The sequence below is a fragment of the Rhamphochromis longiceps genome, linkage group LG10, assembly GCF_057381845.1.
Source record: "Rhamphochromis longiceps isolate RC_006_pf linkage group LG10, R_longiceps_female_GT1.1, whole genome shotgun sequence".
Classification (NCBI taxonomy): domain Eukaryota; kingdom Metazoa; phylum Chordata; class Actinopteri; order Cichliformes; family Cichlidae; genus Rhamphochromis; species Rhamphochromis longiceps.
In genome coordinates, this window is record NC_140566.1 from 15629166 (window position 1) to 15650631 (window position 21466).

Consider the following 21466-nt stretch of genomic DNA (forward strand, 5'->3'; position numbering starts at 1 on the left):
AGGAAGACGATAAATATATAACGCAGCCATAATTAAGTGCAGGAATGAAAGTGACAGTGCACACTCTGTTTAGCAACACATGAAAAATATTGCACGATTAAACAAACTATATTCTACTTTAACCAATCAAAGTTGTACTAACAATCCCACTCAATAAAACACAGGGTATTTAATCTGTTTTTTGTTTTACCGTGGATGCAAAATAACTGCTATCTTAGAATATCTGCAAGAGAAAATGAAATAAGGATTTGAGTTTACTGATGAGTAATGTACTGAAAAACACTTATGCAAAGCTCTGTTGCTCCAGAGGGAGCTGATAATTTGAAACAAGCTGGAAATTAAAAAGAAATCTATTGATGAGGATTTAGAGTGAAGAGCGCATACTAAAACCCTGTAGCCTGCTCATGATCACTGCTTGAGCCTAGTTGTTTACGTCTACACATCATTTCTATATGAAGAGTTTTTTTTTGACATTTAATGGCTTTAAGAACTTTAAAGGTACAGTCAGTCATTTTGTGAGGTCATTAATAGAAAAAATGTTGCTAATGTTGTTAATTACTGTGTAATTATATCTTCCAACAAATGCGTTCTCATAAAAATTCCATTTAAAAGTGACAGGAGTGGGCACCAGTTTGATGGACATCGCTGCATTTTATGTATGCGGCTAGACGTTGGCCACATATAACATACAGCAGAAGCAGAAGAGAATAGAACTTGAAAGGTTTTTTGTGCTGTGAAGGCAAATTTTAATTCATGTTTGTACCTTCAGACTCAACATATGAGGAATCATACCCAGGGGCGATTCTAGGATCAGAGCTTTGGGGGTCAGGAGAGCTGCCCAGCCAGGCAAGATAAACTTTACTTGTCACAATGAGACTTCTTCCCTGTCTCTGTCAGTCCCTGCATCCCTAAATGCCTCCAGTTGTCCTGAGTTCTCTCTGACTGTCTCCTTGGTGCATTTAAACCCCTGTTCCTCCCTGTCCTTGTCGACTGTTGTCTTCGTCTCCGTTATCAGTCATCATAATTTTACCATCTCTGTGCAAGTCTGCAAATTTCTTTATTAGATCGTAAGATTCTTAAATTCATCAAGTCTCTCTGTGCATGGGTCCTCGTCTCAAAACATGAGATCACTGTTTTGTACATTTTAACACAATTTAATAAGCATATGCTTCAGCCCAATACCTTTTGATTAGCCTTGTCTCGGTTTCTTACTTTGTGGTAGATCTTTATTCTGTTTTCACTGAGATATTTGAATGCTAATCAATAAATCAATATTCAATTCTAAAAAAAATTTCTAATCCCCACATTTGTGAAAGAAAAGCAAAACACTTTTTTGAGAAGTTTGTAACAAAACCATCAAATCTGTATAATATAATACAGATACATAAAAAATACACTCCAAAAATTTCAATGGGAGCAACAGGACGGTCAAATGTCGCTGATTTTACTACAGAGCAGGACGGATTGTAGGGTAGCAAACATCGTCGGAAAACAAGTTTTCAGCAGATTACCTGGTGTAATGTTTTTCAGCTAAAAAGAAACATGGTCTGACTCCTACCTAACTATATAAACAATAACTGAAGGTTAAATGCAGCAAATATGTCCTGTTTTAAGCCAGGCACTTAGACCTCCACTCCGCTGCGTCTCAGCGACCATCGGTCTGGCACAAAGGGCACCAGAGCCAGAGTGGGGGAGAGGCGAGCTGGAACAAACCATTTTGGGAGGAGGGGTATCTATGCTTTTGTTGTTAAAATATTACATCTCAACCAAGTACTGTGTGCCTTCTATATTTTTTTGTAGTGTATCACACACAAAAAAAATATGACAATATCATGTACCAAATATTGTCAAAAAAGTAAGAAATCTTTGGGGGGAGCTTTGGCACCCCCAAAATGGGCTAAAAATGCCCCTGATCATACCTATGTTTTATCACGGGAGGAAGGGTCCCATTCACGCAACCAGCATCTGAATAAAATGCCATCCTCTTCATCCTCACCTCAAGCCTTACCTCCTGAACTGAAGTAAAAGCTCTAAAACACAAACATTTTCAGAAATATGCCTATTTATTCCCAATGTTGTCAAAATTAATTATTATTAGGAGATTAGACATGTAACCCTCCCGTCTCTGGACAATTGATAGCGAGTCGGCTAAACAGCAACAATAGCTAGTTAATAGCTGTAGAAATCATGCCAGCTAATGTTAGGCTAGAGTGACCTATAAATCACACTTTCCCTCTGATAAATAGTGATTACATTCTCATATAGTATGAGAGTTTTTTTCACTAAATGTCTGAGTCTAACTATGCTGCATCCACTTCAAAGACAGTTTCACTAAGGCTAACTAACAGCAGCTAACACCGGCTAACAGCTAACAGAGACTAGCAGCAGCAAAAACAGCAGCACTTAAAGACAAAACTGTTGAGGGTATCCTCAAAAACTCATCTCAGTATTGCTGTCATCGAACAGACGTGAGCTTCACTGAGTCGTATCAGACTCTTTACCTAAAGTTTTAAAGCCTGGACACTTGTGATACCACTGATTTCCTTTTTGATCTGGTATTGATGATACTGATTGGGTAATACTTTGTACAAAAACCTAAAGTGTTTGGAAAATCAAAAACATTGTATTTCAAACCATACCTTTAAATGGATACAAGACATCAGCCTACTTCTTCTTATTGTTTAATTATGAAGAATTGTCATATAAAAAATGAAAAACCTGACAAGTCAGTGACTGCATTTTTCAATCAAAACAAATATGACTAATTGAAAATAACAATAAAGCTGAGAAACACTTTATAGGTATATTTTAAAGATGCATATTTATATAATTTATGATCATTTGAGTTGTATTATTATTTTTAAAAGGCCTAAAATGGCTGTTTTACTGCAAGTATGCAGTATATTTTAATGACACCTAGCCTATATAATCTACTTTAAACGCTCTACTCTACAACCTTTCCTGGCTAAAACTAGGCCAACTCACATTGATGTGAGTGATCCCTGGTGCACACATAATACTCCAAGCTAAACTGTAGCTTGCATTTATTTCATTACTTATTTAATAACTATATTTATTATTGTAAATCTGAAAAAATGGGATTCCGTAGTTTTAAGGAATTCCCATTGTTTAAACATCAACACAAAAACCTAACTTAGACCTAAGTCACTTCAAAAATTCAGAAACAGTGCTACACGTCGCTAACAGCACCACCTTTTCTCACTCTGTACATGGATAGCGCCTGCCTACAGCGCCAAATGACTCCGCAAGCTGTCTTGCCCTAGCAGCACCTGTCCCTCTCGTCCTCTTCAGTTCGCATCATCATATACTCATCATCAGGTTCTGTGCCACAATTTACTTTTCTATGTGTTTGACAAGGTTTGTGGTCTTGCCACGTGTGTCACAAACCACGTCTTGGCTGTTTGTAAAGCTGAAATAGTTTTGCACATGACTCTGCTTACGATCAGCCATTATTGTCAACTAAGTCATTGAGTACACGTGAGTCGCTGCACCATCACAGTCTATCAAATCATGTCAATCATGTGCCTTTTCTTTCATGTCTGCATATTGTTTTTGATTCAGATCATGGAAAAACAATTCCTCCTCCACCCAAGCTGCTGCCAGCATAACTCAGATCTCAGACGATAACTACTGTTGGTCTGGTTCACATAGATCAAATTATTTAAATTACTGAGAACTCTGGTGTTTTACTCTTAAAACCAAAAGATGAAGCACTGAAAAGAAATAATGTGCTTTAGCCACTAATTCTGTGGACCAACATAATATTTCACTCTCATAATTTTTTATTCTGCAGTGCTTTTACAAAGTCTGCAATTTATCAAAACATATTCTCATTTCAGGAAACAGCAATTTTTAACGAGATGCAAAAGATTTTGACGCAGGATAAAGTCAGTGTTTTAAAAAGAGTTAGCATGTTTTTCATTAGGCCTAACAGTTGCCTTCAGTTTGATTCAAAACTGAACAGACTGAAGAAGTTCATGGTTTTGTTTGTGTGGGTTTACTGTTATTGTTTTTTTCTTTTTGTACATGTTGTACCTTTGCTTTTACATTTTAGTACACTACACTTTTATTTACTGCGCCTGAGTGTTCACAGTGCTTTGAAATATGCTTGGGAAAGAGATGACATTTGAACCAGTGTCTCATATAATTATTATGCGAGTGGCTCTGAGCATGATGAAAGTAGTCTGTGAATCTATTTCATCCTTTGTCCATCACTTTGTTCCAGACTGAAATGTATCAACTATTAGTGTCCATGAGGCTAAATTTTGTTATTTTCTAACCCCTAAATTCAAATTCTAAGCTTTGATTTATCCAGTTATTACCTCAACATAGTGGTTGCATTGACAAATGTTTTGCAGGGACATACAAAACTTAAGACCTTGTCATTATTTTCCTCTTCCGTCATCATGAGGCTTATGTTTTTGTTTTCTAGTGCAACTTCCTAACTCCACATTCATATTCCTTAAGAACTGTAATCACCTCCTAATATAGCAGTGAGATCTTTCTACTGATTTATGACTAAATATCTGTAAACAGCATTTCTAGTCACCCTCAGCTTTACTTTGTATCAGGTTCTAATTAGCGAGCATGAAACACGAAGCAAAGATGGTAGCAGTGATAATTGCTCAGCGTCAGTATGTTCACATTGCCACTGGGGGCATGTGGGCCTGCTAATATTTAGCTGAAAGCACAGCTATCCAGAGTCTCACAGAGCTACTCGCATGGCTGTAAAGTGTTTTTCGAGATAGTCGACTCTTCACCTTGAGATTTAAACCCTAACGTGATTTTTAAAGTCGTGCAAGAACATCACACGCATACGCACAAAGAAGAAAAAGCAAACACACTAAAGCAGTTACCCTTCCATGTACACACAAAACGTGACCGTTACGAGATTGTAAATGTCAGCCACAGAGTGCCTCTGATGATGTCATTGCACTTACTTTTGCTGACTGATGACAGCTCTTTGTTCCCTGAGATACAGGCACACTTGCCCATAGATCCAGAATAAGAAACCGCAGGCACAACCAAGACACTTTCCCACGAGAAGCCAAGAAAGATACACAAACATTGTGGAGCTTAAATGCATTTCTATGTCTGTGTTTTCAGCATTTAATAAAAGTCATGTCAGGGCAGATGTCAGCTGACTCCTCATTGAAGATTTAGACCTTCTGAGTACATAGGAGCCAGTGGTCAGACTTTAAAAGCCTACAGTCTGGTCGGGTGAGGCTTACACAAAAGCGCTTCCTCTCTATTGAAAGACACACAATGGCAGAGGCCCTTTTTGAGACTTTTGCTTTGAGGGTAAATTATGCAACTTAATGGATTCATCTCTGGTCCTGTTTGCTGAGATAGAAGGAATGGAAGGAGCACAGCAAAATGTCTCTGAATGTGGAGAATTACAAGTGGGATGAAGGGATGTAAGAATTGGAGTGAACGAGAGGAAGGAAAAAGGGGGAGATGGGATATCTCAGAGGTGAAGCTACAGCCACAGGCTTTAAAGCTGTAAATCCACCTTTCTTGCAGAGATGTGGGTTTTTCATTTTTGTTCTAGCTACCTTCCCATTGCACCTCCCCGATTTTCCCTGATCACACACACACGCACATAAGCATGAACACTAACATAAATGCTGAATCACACTCCTAACAGCCTTTCTGCTGCACTATCAATACAATCCAGCAAATTATGTGGAATAGCCTGCAGTAAAACAGCAGAAGAAAACATGCTCACAGGCTCATCACAAGGGAACTATTTAATATCAGTGAAGGTTCATTAAAATGACCTGTGAACAAATACCTTTCATCTTCTACTTCATTCCATTTCCACTTTGAAATATGAAATTTCAGCATTCATGGCAAATTTCATAAACATTTGTAACGTGCAGAAGAATTTCTGAAAGTCTAGAGAGACAAATGTTGAAATCCTTGATTTTTGCTCCCTGTGAAAAACAATAGTAAATCTTCTTTTGACTTAAAAAAAATAATCTTAAACGCAACAGAAGACTTCTTCCTTTGGGCATGCTACACCTCTCCAACAAGTAGCTTCTGTGTAAGCATTCTCACTAAAAACCAAACACACAAAAAGCACTAAACAAATACCTTTGCCTTGAGTCTGCTTTGATGCAGGAACAAACTAGAAGGGCACACAGAGAGCACATCCTTTCCCAAAGCCAAAGTTCTGTATTACAGTTTTAAAAAAGAAATAGATCTGCACCAAAATGCAATGGTTTTGTCCTGTGGCCTACAACATGTTTCCACTATGTGTAAATTTGATAGTTTTGCATAATAACTAAGTAGATTTTGCTTAGTTATTATGCAAGTAGATTTTATCAATATGAGGAGAGGGTGTCTGTATCCTGAGTCCAAACTGGGGTCTGGTTTCAGAGAAGAGGGGCCTGAAAGCTGAAGGCTCTGCCTCCCATTTCAGTTTTAAATATCCTAGCAGCCATACAGTAATACGAGTAATATGACGTCTTTAAGTTGAAATATGGCCTGATTAATCAACACTTTGTATGTGAGGATTTGATTTTAAATTTAACAGGGAACCAACAAAAAGAAGCCAATATGGGACAAATGTGGTCTCTCCTGTCTGTACTCTCCCCGCAGCATTATGGATCAACAAAATCAGTGCTGTATTGTATAAAACAAAACAAAAAAACAACAACATACAGATCAAGTAAGAGGAAGAAAGTTGATGTCTGTGCACATTTGATGGAAGAACGAGTGATCAAACTATTGTGTTTATTAAACTGGCATTGAATCAAGACGCTAAAGACAGCGGATAAGAGCAGATAGACGGAGTTGGAGAGGAGTGTACAGATTAAGAGTGGTATTAATTCTGACCCATAATCTCTCTGCCTCTGTAATTGAGGTCACACACCAGGGGAGGCTGAGTTAGGAGAGAGACTGGCTCTCTGCTTTACTGAGCTCTATGGACGGAGCACACAGCCACAGAAATGAACTAGGGTGATGCAATCCTCCCCAGACCTTGAGACAGTAGAGTTTGGGTTTAGAGACAAAGTAAAGGGAGACAGTCAGGGACACACTGAGGACAGTCACAGCAAAGACCTGAAAACTACTCGAAACCACGGAATTCATTAAAAAATACAGGAGAGCCCTGCAGAGTTGAGTCTGAGTATAATCTTGAGATCAAAGATATTCAGAAGGCCAGATAATACGATGTGATCATCATGATACTTAGTTGCATTTTCAGTATGAAATGCTATACTGTCACTTCCACAACTGTGCATACACAAGAGACAGCCAGTGAATGTTTCACTGATTAAACAGGGGCGGAAATTTCATGAATATTGTAAACCAGTGCTAACATTAACTAGCTATATTTACTAGCTTGCACCAGACTAATGGAATAGACACATAATAGAGGAGTATGTCCTCCTCACTGTCAAGTGTTTTAAAAGGTCAGGCATTATATCCTGTGATATACAACCAATGGTGACGCGATCTTGTGTCAGTTCCCAGCTTGTAGAATGAGAAGTTAAAGAATGTGTATTAGCGTGTGCAGTTTCATTTCACGTAAAATGCCAACTCAGAAGTTTAGATTCTTTTCAACAAAAATGTCCCAAATGGTTTTGCCGTATATGATGTCGCTCAGAGCTCAACATGCAACCAAAAAAGTCAAAACACACGTCAAAGAAATAAAGTTAATGCACAAAAGGCTCCATGGTTAAAAGCAAATATCTACAAGAGTAGACCCTGATGTACAGACGGCATCAGGAACTTCATGAGTCACCCACCATGACATCACCCACTGATCTGTGGACTGCTGCTACAAACACTCAAGTTGAGCGTTGAGGCCATTGCTCTGTTGGATTTCTTAAAGCTGCCTGTGAGTGTGTTTGGACAGACAAATACAATGTAGCTGCCAGAGAAACTGAACAACTGACTCATTCAAGCATATGTCACCATAACCGAATGCTGAACTAGATAAAACAGAACCCACTCCTCACTCGAAGAAGCCTATCACTTGTAATTGTGTCAAACTTTGCCTTAATACAATTTAAACAAGTTGGTAATACAATAAAATACACCCATCTACAGTCACCACAGAGAAGGAAATTATCTATTAATTGTCAATCAGTTTTTTCTACCAGGAGGTAAAAATGTGTGTTTCTGCTCTAAAATGAGTCATTTTAAAACCTAAGTGTAGATAGATTGAATGACTCACATTGGTAAACAGCCTAAAACGGCTGTTTGAGAAACTGTAGTCTTTGACACTTTTAGATGCCTTGAAAAAAGTTGTGTCTAAAAGCTGTTAGTCACCTAGGGCGTTGTGAAAAAGTGACACTTAATTCAAAATTTTTCAGATGTGAACCTGCCGTGTAATGTATATACCAGGGGTCCCCAATCCCAGTCCACGAGGGCCGGTGTCCCTGCAGGTTTTAGACGTGTCCTCCATCACAGCTGATTTAAACGGATAACTTACCTTCTCAACATGGCTTGAAGTTCCCCAGAGGCCATGAACTAATCATGTGATTCAAGTGTGCTGACCCAGGGTAAGATCTAAAACCTGCAGGGACACCGGCCCTTGCGGACTGGGATCGGGGACCCCTGGTATTTACAGACTTAAAGAAGAAGGAAAATTCTCAAAAAATGCACAGTGAAATATATGAAGTCAACAACAAGCGATGATGAGGTGGTTCTGATAGTTCTGAACAAGTAAAAGGAAGAAATGGAGATTCTGCTTTCGTACATATTTCAGGACGTCACTGTGAAGTATTGTTGGCAGAGTTGAGATCTCGTCTGAGGAGGCAGAGAAACATTTTCAGAGAGCTGAGCAGCATCTAGCTCTGTGACTGAGCAAAGTAGCATTAATTTATTATTTTCATATCATTGTATATTCAGTACTGGTGCATGTTTGAGCTACGAGTGCACTTGTTGCCAAATGCTGTGGTCTGATTGGTCAGATCTGTTTGTTCACATTTGTGAGTTGTTGCATTAAGAATAATTTAGTCTGAAAAATATTTTAAAGCACAAAATATTTGCACAAATTTTAGGCATGTAACTTTTGACACAATTTTATGAGTAAAAGCCTTAAAACCTTAAGGGTGTTTTCACACCTGTCCTGTTTAGTCCATTCAACTGAAGAAGTCTGTTTCATTCTACCCCTTTGTCCAGATGTGAGCATATTCATTGTACTCAGGTATGAACCAGAGCATCTGTACCAAGAAGCTTTGAAGAAGACAGCCTTGCTTAGATTCCAAACCAATGATACGGCACAACGTGATCTGATGTTTGGACTAAACCACTTCCTGTAGGATGCAGCAGAACACTCCCAACCCAAACACATCTAGCCAGTAACCAAAAACAAAATGTCCTCAAGTTACACATTTAGTTCTTTTTGATTTCCTAGAAATCAAAAGAAATCACACCAACAATAACAACAACAAAAAAAGCTACAAATATAAAAATTCCTCAGCTGATTCATACCATAATTTTGAAGCTCTTTTTTGCTGTAGCTAACAGTTGCTGGCTACAACAAAAACAGTACTAGCTAACCATTAGCTGGCGTACTTGATGGTTCCAAAAACTATTTTAGCCAGTGAGTACAAAAACAGACAAGCAATAGCTGATCTTATGAGAAAATCTGAGATTAAGCTTGTACAAAAATAAAATAAATGACTAATTGATTTCCATACCTAACAAGATAAATAAATACACATATAAATGAATAAAATAAAATACAATAGAGTTTTGTTGAAAAGGCCAAACTTTAGAGTAACCAATCCTGGTGTGTCGCCTCCCATAATAAAGACCTCAGAACAAAATAAAACAAGCAAACAAATAATTGAATAGCTTTGGATTGATCTCTATGAAATATCAAAATTAGCTTAGTGTGCTGGTATGTGCTCTATCCATCAATTCTTTTTGCTGCCTCTGCTCTTAGTTTCTCAGCCTCTGAAACTTCCCTGGTCTATTCACTCTGTTCTTCTGCATTTGTCTGAGATCAATATTGTAATAACTGGAGGAGAAAGTCTCATCATAATCAATAAGAGCAATGTATAGCTAGGCAGACCCAGACAGAGAGAAATCATTCTGCCCAACAGCAGAGCTTAATGTTTGTGACACCTCATTCATTATAGTATTGAATAATCCATCGGCTTGTCACCGCCGAAGAACAGAATGAGCTCTGGTGCAAGCACATAGGTGCTCACAGCAGGAGGATGATCTGACAGAACTTGATAGGATTCACACAACTTTGAGAGTACTTACATATCCACAAGTCTGAGACGAGTTGTGAGGGCAAAACCAAAAAAACCTTGAGGCCAAGCCAAGTTACAAGTTTAAACTGGAAGTAACTTTTATGAAATCTACAAAATCTTTTTGTATAAGTTTTTAAATTATTACAACAAGATTTTAGAATTTCATATTTTCATACAGTTATGTCCATATATATTTGGAGACTGTCCCAGTTTTTTTTTTTTTTTACCTTTTTACTGAAACATATTCCAGTTATAGTTATATAATAAGCATGGACATAATGTGTGGACTCTCAGCTTTTATTTAAGGGCATCCACATTCAAATTGGATGAAGGATTTAGGAGTTTCTGCTCATTAACATGTACCACCCTCTTTTTAAAGGGACCAGAAGTAATTGGACATCTGACTCAAAGGCAATTTTATGGGCGTGTGTGGACAATTCCTTTGTTATATCATTATCAATTAAGCAGATAAAAGGGCTGGAGTTGATTTGAGGTGTGGTGCTTGCAATTGGAAGATTTTGCTTTGAACAGACAACATGCGGTCAAAGGAGCTCTCCATTCAGGTGAAACAAGCCATCCTTAAGCAGCAAAAACAGAAAAAAACATCTGAGAAATGACTACAACATAGGAGTGACAAAATCTACAGTTTGGTAGTCCTGATCCAAACATACCATATTATCTGTAAAGCACGGTGGAGGCAGTGTGGGCATGCATGGGTGCCAGTAGCCCTGGGACACTAGTTTTTATGGATGATGTGACACAGGACAGAAGCAGCTGAATGAATTCTGAGTTTTTCAGAGACATAATTTCTGCTCAAATCCAGCTAAATGCAGTCAAATTGATAGGGCGGAATTTCATAATACAGATGGACAATGACCCAAAACATATAGGCAAAGCAACCCAGAAGTTAAAGCAAAGAAGTGGAATAATTTTGAATGGCCAAGTCAGTCACCTGATCTTAACCCGACTGAGCATGCATCTCACTTAAGACTAAACTTCGGACACAAAGGCCCTCAAACAAGCAGCAACTGAAAGCTGCTGCAGTAAAAGCCTGGCAGAGCATTAAAAAGGAAGAAACCCAGCATCTGGTGATATCTATGAGTTCAAGACCTCAGGCTGTCATTGCCAGTAAAAGGTTTCCAACCAAGTTGAAATGAAATGAACATTAAATTTTTTTTTTATTTAAATTGTCCAATTACTTTTGAGCCCTTGAAATGAAGGGTTTGCATTAAAAAACAACAACAACGCTTTAGTTCCTCAGATTTTTATGCAATATCGTCTCTGTCTAAGCTAACTGTATATCTGCCTAAGTACAGTTTTTAAGCTCATGCTTTCAGTCTTTCAGGGATCTTTCAGTGGCTTATTCTAATGAGCACCTGCTTAAAAATTAGGGACTACTCTTCAAATGTAAAATTATAAATAAAAGCAGTCTTATCAAAAATGTCTGTGAACATTTTTGTTTGATCTTCAGCTCAAATTTGACCTTGCTTGGGTCAAAGCTATTATAGCTGCCATAAAAAGTAGCTGACATCCACCTCCAGTAAAATTATTACACCATGAATACGTATGCCAAGGTGGGAGGAGGAACGCTCAGACACAAGATGCAAAGTCATCAACTCAGATTCACATGTGTCTGACAGACACAGAATGAAACACTTCTTAAGAATTGCTCTTGTGGGGCCTGGAGGGCCTGTCAGTTGACTTTGGTGCGCTTTAAACTCAGGGCTAATAAGGATGTGCTGTTGGGAATTTGTGTGCATGACAGCCAAGCAGAAAGAGAGGCTTTGATTAGCTACGGGGCCCGTGCAAAGGGAATCATTGCACGGGGAGACCAGCCACAAACCTGAGCTGAGAGAGAAAAAAAAGTTCAAATACTGCTGAAGTTCAAGGCTGTTTGAGAAAATAAAAGCATGCACGCCACACAATCTATGATTTGACATTTTAAGGTCAAATAGGGAAATATCTCAAGGTCTTACTAAACAAACTACATTAAAAAAAACCTAAAATAAAATAAAAAATCAGTTGATTGTTGTCATCAGCAGTGCAGACATGTCAAACATGATGACAGAGACCTTTTTGGCATTTCAGGCAATCACAACACGTGAAATTGATTTAGGGTGTCGAACTGAAGAGCAATGAACAAGTGATTGTTACTGTCAGTGTATCAGAGGATCAGCTTGTTCTTCTGCTGGTAAACAAGCTTTCAACGTACAGAGGAGACTGTCGTAACACATTAAATGACATGTGAAATTTGGCAGTCAATAATTAGAAAAATGGGGAGGCTCCCTGGGGGAGCCGTTCTTAACCTGCTGGGTGTTATTTCTGTCTTTTTCACACTGTGAGGAAACCATTAAGGTCTTCTGAGTTGTTTTGATTGAGAGCCGCAAGGTTTAAACTGTGACCATTCTAGTAAATAAAAAAACAAAAAACAAAGTAATAAGATAAGATAAGATAAGATAACCTTTATTAGTCCCACACGTGGGAAATTTGTTTTGTCACAGCAGGAAGTGGACAGTGCAAAAGTTATGAGGCAGCTCAAGACTGCGATTCCAACAGTGAGTTTAAGATTATGAATTATACAGCAATAATTTTTTTAAAGTTCATGTTATATTTGATGTGCATGCTTGAATTTAATATCACTGGTTTAGATATAATAGCAAATTAACAAGCAAGCCTTTACCTCTTGGATTCAAGTGCATTCAACTGCATGTATGTATGTATGTATACATATACTCCATGGTAGGGTGTAGTTTGCAGCTTAGCTATAGGGGAGGGGTGGAGCAGTGGGTTCAGGGTATGGTGTCAAGGGAGGCTGACCAACACAGCAGATTTTCATCATCTTATCATGCCTGTCCTATTTGAGTAGGGTGCCGTGACCTGACAATAGAGCTGACTGATGTGTTGCCCTGGAGAAAAAACACTGTCAATAAACATTCATCCATATTGCAACACTGTGTGTTGGTCCTTTTGTATCAAAAGAGGTGCTGCAACCCAGTCATGGGATGATGGATCCATGACCAAAAAAGTGGTAAAAGTAGTGTCGGAGCTGTGCATCAGGAACAAGCAACGGTACAACAGCAATAGCTTGACCGTCTGCAGGGTTAAGGTGTGCTAGTTGAAGCTGTTTGAGGACCTAGTTGCTCCGCACCAACATCACTGTCCCACCAGTGTCCCTTTCCCCAGAGACTCTCTGCTACTCACACAACCAAACCAGGGCTCCTAAATTCAAACCATGTCACTGTAAATTGTAGTAGTAAAAGTAAAAGTAGTGAAAAGGTATTCTTGCCTCAGCACTGAGTCTTGCATTTGGGTCCACGCTGCCTTCCAGCCACCTGGACGTAACACCCTCAACTTTTTTGGGGGACATCCGCTGGGCGATACCGGACTGTCCCCTCCTGGACCCATCAGCACCACCATGGGCCATTGCTGCAGAGCGACTGGGACATGTCCACCGGGAATGCCCACGGATGGGGGTGGGACAGTGTTGTCAACCCTCCAACATACATTGTCTCAGTAACGCATCAAGGGTGTATACGCAGCTTTGTTGGACTCAGGCTACACGAAGTCCTGATCCACCCAACCCTGCGTTGCCCAGGGGCATTGTGAAAGGGCAAAGAGGTCGTCTGACGGTGACTCTGGGGAGGATTAGATAGGTGGGCCTTCCTGGGAGGCCTCACTGTTTCCAGCGGTTCACACAATGGGAGGTTTCCCACCAGAGCAGTCTCAAGACGATACTCTAAGCTCAGCCTTTGACCAGGTGATGAAAATCATTGGTCAAATGGTGTGCCCTGATGTAGCGCTAACCTACTCGCATTTTGCGATGGTGACAGACAGATTGCATCTAGTGATCTGTGACACTTGAATGGAAAAGGAACACATCCAGTTGTTGGTGCTAAAAAGCTGCCTCTACGAGGTGGTGCGGTCAGACAGGGGAGTAGCCACAAAAGTTTAACACCTTAACCTGCTCAAAGCATGGAGAGGCTTAGGCCACTTCTTCGGTGAAGGAAAGAGATGAGTTGGGGCCGGAGGTGCCGAATTCCACCATTCCTATCTCCCTCCATTGTGATGACCATGTCACACAGGTTCAGAGAGTGGATGGTGCTGGACTGCAGCAGTGTTTTGCACATGTGTTACCTCCCACCTACCTAGTCATACCTCGCTCATAGAGCACCATTTTGAAATGCGCCCTGATGTGATGGTGCATTCAGGACTCGACCAGCTTCCTGGACAGAAGACAAAAAAGGGAAAAAAGAGAAATAGTTAGGAGGAAATGGGGGAACTGCTGAAGATGGGAGTAACAGAACAGTCCCACAGTGCGTGGTGTAGCCCCACAGTTCTTGTGGTGAAGAAAGGTGGGTCTATAACATTGTGCTGACAACCACAAAGTGAAAGAGATGCCACGATTTTATGCCATGCCCAGGTCGATGGTTCATGGGCCAGTTAGGGACTGGTCATTTCTTCATGACAATGGATTTAACCAAGGGCTACCAACTGATTCTCTTGTCTCAAGAACTGTTGCAGAGCTGACTAGACCTTTGACTGACCTCCCCTGAAAAGTCACCCCAGATCTGGTCCAGTCGACAGAGCAGTGCCAGGCAGCATTCGTGCAGGTAAAGAAGGCTCTCTGTAGGGAAATGCTGCTCCACACTCCTAACTTCTCCCTCCCCTTCAGTCTGCATTCTGATCTTGAACGGAAGGCAGGTGGCTGTTTTATCCCAGCAGGTAAGCGGGGGTCAATTGCCCTCTGAAATATATCAGTGGGATTTGTTAGAGCTGAGAGAGGCCAGGTACAGTACAGTAGAGAAGGAGTTCCTGGCCATCTGGTGAGAGCACTTGACTCTCTTTGATAATACTTGCTGTACTTCCTGGAACGTCCATTCACCCTCTGTTCGGACCATGCCCCACTCCAGTGGCTCCATCGCATCCAAACATTCTCCCGCTTCTGGGTTGGGGTCGGGGTTCAAGGTGTGGTGTCAGTTGAGGCTGACACCGACTCTGCAGATTTCCATATTTCCAGCATGTAATCATGCCTCCCTTATTTGAATAGAATGCCAGGACCTGACGAGTGAGCTGTGTGGTGTGCTGAGCTGGAGGAGGCAGCTGGAAAGCTGTGCAAACACAAAGTGGCAAAGAAACACTGTAAATAAACATTCATCTATGCTGCAACGCTGTGTGTCAGGTCCTTTTGTATTACATACCCTGTTGCTTTTATTCTCACTTTATTTGCAGCTGGCAGATTGAATAGAGTTGTTGACACCCATGGAACACACAGTTTACTCTTTTTAATGTTTATACACCCCGTTCACACTCTCAAATCATCACAGACTGATGCTTGGTCAATACATTATAGCCTTCACATTTTAAAGACAGTCTGACAGAGTTCAGGGACATGACTGTTGCTGTGCATTCAGCCAAAGTAATAAAGAAATATCTGTGGGAAATACTGCCCTTTAACGTGTGTTATGGTGGGTGAATGCCTGTGTTTGAACTCTGACTTTAGTGCCTTACCCTAAATAAAGAGCGATGGAAAAAGGAAAAACAAAAACAAAAACAGAGGTGACTTGAAAAACAAAGGATTCTCTGAAATTACTGGAGTCTGTGTGTTAGTGATTGTGCTATCCACTACCCCAAATGTCTCCTGACATGTATTTTTGTTTTGGTCTGCAAGTATTCTGTCTCCTGTCTTACCAGTCATTTATCACTCTGGTGCATATTTTTTTATTTTAATTTTTGAGCGTTAATTTTTCTTTTGTTTTTTTCAGTCAGACTCTCTCTCATTAGAGTACTTTTATAATGACAGTTTCAGTGATAATGTTTGATGGAACGGAGTTCTTTTACTACATTGCAGCTGTAATAGTTGCTAGTTTAGCATCAACCACATGGCAGCTACAGTAACTGTTTGTTTTTTGCTGGCCTGCATTATCAAACGTGAATTGACAAGCTTCCCTTTGTAGATCAGCAACATTAACAGTGGTTGAGTTGCAAGATTAATAAGTTAAGTTGGTAGGCAGCCTGCATTTTTGTCTCCATTGTCATCCAGCTGAACTTTTTCCCCTGCAGGTTTAGCAAGGCTGACCTTAGGAGAGAATGGACTATAGCCTCCTCCAATTACAGCAGAAAGCACGAGGATGGTCTTTATCAGGTCACACTCACTGGGAGTGAGTGGATGTGTTGACACAGCTTCTCCAGCTGCATGCCTTAATAATGAGTAAGAGTTCCTCTATATCTTTTTTTTTCTGAATCTTACGAGCAAAACTGTTCTATTGAAATACAACATTTTAGTAAAGTAAGTTTCTGCCTCTGTCAGTCTGCAGGCCAAAGTACCCGTGGGCAAGATACTGGACCCCAAGTTGCTCAGGATGTATCCAAATGTTAGAAAGCACTTAGACAAAGATAAAAATGTTATATGATTGAGTGAATGACACTTGCAAAAGCATTTTGAGTCTTCAACTAAATGTAAGTATTAGTCTGTTTCCATTTCGTCAATTCAGTCCACATTGAAATAGTTGGTTTTCAGTTTCCAAAATGGGAGTGCTTTTGAATTTAAATCAACAGCTTGTCAATCAAATCTCAACCACAACCACACGAAAAGCTTCTTGAATTCTTGCAATTTAAACTATTAAAGATGCATCGTTTTTTAGAATCAGCTTTGATTTAGCATGTCTATTTAAAACAGATTTTTTACAAAGTCTTTTGGGAGCTTATACATGTATAGCAACACATTTTTCTGGCACAACTTCACCTACTTCCAAAATGCATGGAGAGGACAAAGATCTGATGACGTGAAGACTCCAGCAACACAGTTTTTGTTTAAATAAAAAACAGGACCAGTCACACCTTCACAAATAAACAAACTGACCAATTAACATTTAACGAGGTGGTACTGGCTAATTGGTTAATTGGTTAAGCTACAGCCCAAATAGATTCTGGACTGAACCACTACAGATTAAAAGGGGGAAAAATAATAAAAGAAAACTTCCCTGCAGGTCTAAAAGAAATACATAATCAAAATTACACTGACAAATGCAAATAAGTTTATATAAAACTAAAGTACAGGGACGTTAAAAGAGGGAGAAACAATACAAAAATCTATGTTTTTGACTAAATTTTTGTATTTAGTTAAATGACCCTGATGATTAAATGACCCATTTAGTTAAATTATGTATTTAGCAATGACCCTGATGAAGGCCACAAGCCAAAAGCTGTTTGTTTAAGTGTCGCTGGAGTCTTCATGTCATCAGCTTATGCAAGTATACATCTGTCCATTGAGTACAGTGTTTGGAGTCCATCCACAGCCTCTAATATAAACACTCAACTTACAAAGCTATGCTGTCACTACTAAAACTACCTGTCTTATTTTATAGATTTAGACTTTCCAGACACAAACAGCATAATTTAATGAATGGCAACAAATCAGATAGTATTTTATTCATTTTCCCTCCCCCCTTGTGTCTTGTTTGTGATGCATTACCTTTTCATTTTCAGGTCCCTTTAGATTTGCTGCTTTGTGTATTTTTGGTACAAAAAGCAAATGAGTTTTACACTTTTATCTATTGTTTTTTGCAGCAGTTACTTCAGTGATACAAAGAGGAAAAATAAGGCATTCAAAGATTAGGATGTGGTGTTTATACCTTATTAGAGCAGGAAAGCCAGAGTGAATGCACTGTAAAGGTCATGTTTTGTATTTAAATCAACTTTCTGCACCTGGCTGACTGTTCTGTTTTATTTTTGCTTTGTATTCTTTCTACTCCTTGCTTCTGCATCATTTATTCTGAGTCTGTTTTTTCTTAATACATCATGTTAGTTTGATTTAAGAGCTCCTGACAGACCAAGTGACAAAATGACAGTCTTGGGAAACAGTAGAAAGACAGTGAGAGATTCTTCTGGACAGCATCATATTGCTTGATATTCCTCTAATGCATAATGATTCCAAAGCTGTTTACGCCCTGAACTTTAATTGGCACCGCTCGTGTAGATGTGCAGTGATTTACAATAAGTATCAAGAATGCAAATAAAGTAAAACTGGGACATGTTTCAAAGGCTGTACTCTTCTGACAGCCCGACACAGCTACGAATGGTGAAATTGTACTAAAAGCATAGCATGCAATTTTGAGCTTTATAGCGCTGCTTTTCCGATATAAGAGGAATGCATAACTGTCTCTTTTGACATGGAAATATAATATTTTCAAGCAGCTGTCAATCACAAATTCTTTTCAGCTATCAAGAGACGCCCCGCTGGCCGAGTCTGTTACCTTAAAATCAGTTGAAAACCCCAAAGTGCAAAGGCGACAAAATAAGTCAGAGGAAAGAGAAAATTACAGAGAGCAGCTGTGATTTAGCCCTGCAAAATTGTGAAGAAGATGTACAAATAATACAAAGCGCAGTCAGGCCAGAGGATGCAGACATATGGCAGCATCTCAAGGCAAAGCAAAATGAGAGGAAGAAAAATGAGCGCACATACACCAAAGAAAGATGATGCAAGAAAGCTCTGACACTACTGAGAAGGATGGAAGTAGAAGGAGATGGATGAATGGATGGAAGAATGAATGGATGGATGGAAGGGTGAGAAGAAACTTGAAATCAGTGATTTTCTTTTATGTTTATATATATATATATATATATATCTCTACATATACATAAAAAAGCGCTGAATGTCAAGCAGCCGTTCACAGAACAGACAGTTACATGGGGCAGTAGTAGAAGAGAGGTACAGGCACAGGAGTGGGTGGCTAGCCATCAGTGCACAAGCCTGAAGCAATGAAACATTACGCCAGGATAATGAAGATGGTTCTGCTCGGTCACACTCCACATTAGCCCAGAGTCAGACCGACCCCAAAGTGTCAACAAGTTAATAGACTGGGTATCAGTGACTCTTTCACACTGCTGCTCTCCACCACAAACACCAATTATTTACAGGAATTTTGTGGATAGATATACATAGATCCCTCTTCGTAGAAATTAATAATATGATCACAGCCTGAGGTACAGCCAGGGGTGTAAGCATTAATGAGTGTGTAGAATTTCTTGCCATGTCGAATGTGTGGCCAATGGTGTGAAGCAGTTTAATGGTATTTCTGTGTAGGCGTAATGCTAAGAGAGAGACATGATGTCAGCTCTGGATCTCGGTTTATCTTCAGCCTTTCTTCTAATGGAAAATCAAAGTAAAGTCACAGTGTAATTTAGAAAAAATATAAATAATTAAAAGGAAGAAAAAATCACAAACACTTTCTCAAGCCAGGGCGTCACGTACAGCTGTTGTTCTGTGCATGCTCTATTCATACAGGGTTGTTTTTTTAATGTAACAATGATGACCTTTAAAGTGAATTAAGCACTTATTTTAATCCTAAACCAAGATCTTCAAATGTTGCATAAGTAACATTTCTGGCTTTCTCAATTTTTTATTAATTTTTTTTTTGGTAGCAGGACATTTATGTAAATGTTTCTTGCAGATTCAATTAGACATACCCAAGACCATAACTTCTTTAGAGTGCATCTGCTCTAAACCGCACTTTTGAGCATTTAGCTCTCTCGCTGTCAGTAAAAGAAAGCGTAAAAGAGGGATGTAGTTACCATGACGTCACCCCCTGGTTTGTAAAGTCCTGTTTTTGCCCTCAGCATCTTGATATTTTCAAACCAGATGAGGGAATGGTCTGACTAACCTGCCATCATTGGCTAGTGATTTGTCGATCGCAAGCGGTTAGCAAAATTACAACACAGCATTCATAAAATGGTCTCAGTGTGAGTCCATTTTATAAATGAGTGACTGAGACCATAAGCTTGGCAGGATATCGTTCACAGAGGGCTGTCTTCCCATAAATGTCTGTACATGTACAACTGAAACTCCTGTTGCAACCGAAGCTATCGCTCCCTGGTGGACTTTAAAAAGAATGCAGGTTTAAAGGTTTAGGGCAGGGATGTGAAACTCATTTGCCACATGCAACACAGATTGATCTTAAGTGGGCCAGATGACTAAAACTTCACTTTCTGTTAGTGTAACTACACATTTAATCCCCGAGGTATCCTAATATAAGATAAATAAGTTCAATTTTAAATGTAAAATTGATAAATGTACACATAAAAGTTCTCATAGCTCACACATTTGACACCCCTGGTTAAAGGCATTTCCAGATATCTAAACTGATTGAGGTTAGCATTAGCATTTTCTAGAGAAAGCATGAAGAACAGGGTTGGTTTTAGTTCATAGCAAGGTAGAACTTATCATGGATATAACTTGGTCAGTTTTAAAGTGCTCCATTTTTGCATATTTACAAATATACAACAGTGGCAGGGGAAATTAAAAGTTTTACAGCTGTTTATATTCACTTCAACCATCTTTTGATTGTTAGCTTACGGTTGCTGAGGCAGCTCTGGCTTTCTGACTAGGAAATTAGAATTAAAGGTGGTAGTCTAGATTAAAATTCTGGCTGGGAGCTCAGAAATTCCAACGTCCAACTTATTCAGGAACGCACCATCAGTTTCCAGACCCAGAAGCTTTTCAGAATCTTTTATACTGTGAGTGGTAATAATGAGTCTCTCTGAATTTATGGGCATGGTTATTTTGAGGTGCTAGCCCTTGCACATGGGTTTGGAAACCGTCAAAATCTTATTATTTGAATTTATTACTGTTTAGGACAGTCTTGAATCCTGTTTTCTAAGGTGTTGAGCACCCACACGAGAAACATGCTAATCCATAATCCAATTCAAACTTTCAAACATTCCTAACTGTGATGCAGGAATCTTGTAAATATATAGATCTACACAGAAATTATTAACATGGTCACAGCCTGAGGTACAGCCAGGGGTGTAAGCATTAATGAGTGTGCAGAATTTCTTACCATGTCAAATGTGTGGTCAATGGTGTGAAGCAGTTTAATGGTATTTCTGTGTAGGCGTAATCAAAGAGAGAGACATGATGTCAGCACTGGATCTCGGTTTATCTTCAGCCTTTCTACTGCCATAGCAACTCTTAAGCAAGGAGGAGCTTATCATTTAGACAAAAAAAAATGTTCGGATCCTTTCTGTCAAGTTAGCCAAACCTTTACTATGGCATTGTTCATAAAAGGCATGCATCTGCATGCTTCTATATAAACACTGTCTTTGCATATAAAGCAAAAACACAGCACATTTTTAACTTTTTGAGGGACCACGCTGCGCAATAATCATAACGTCATTGGATCAAACACGTGCCTATACGGGGCACATGCACAGGCTTGTTTTATTTATCA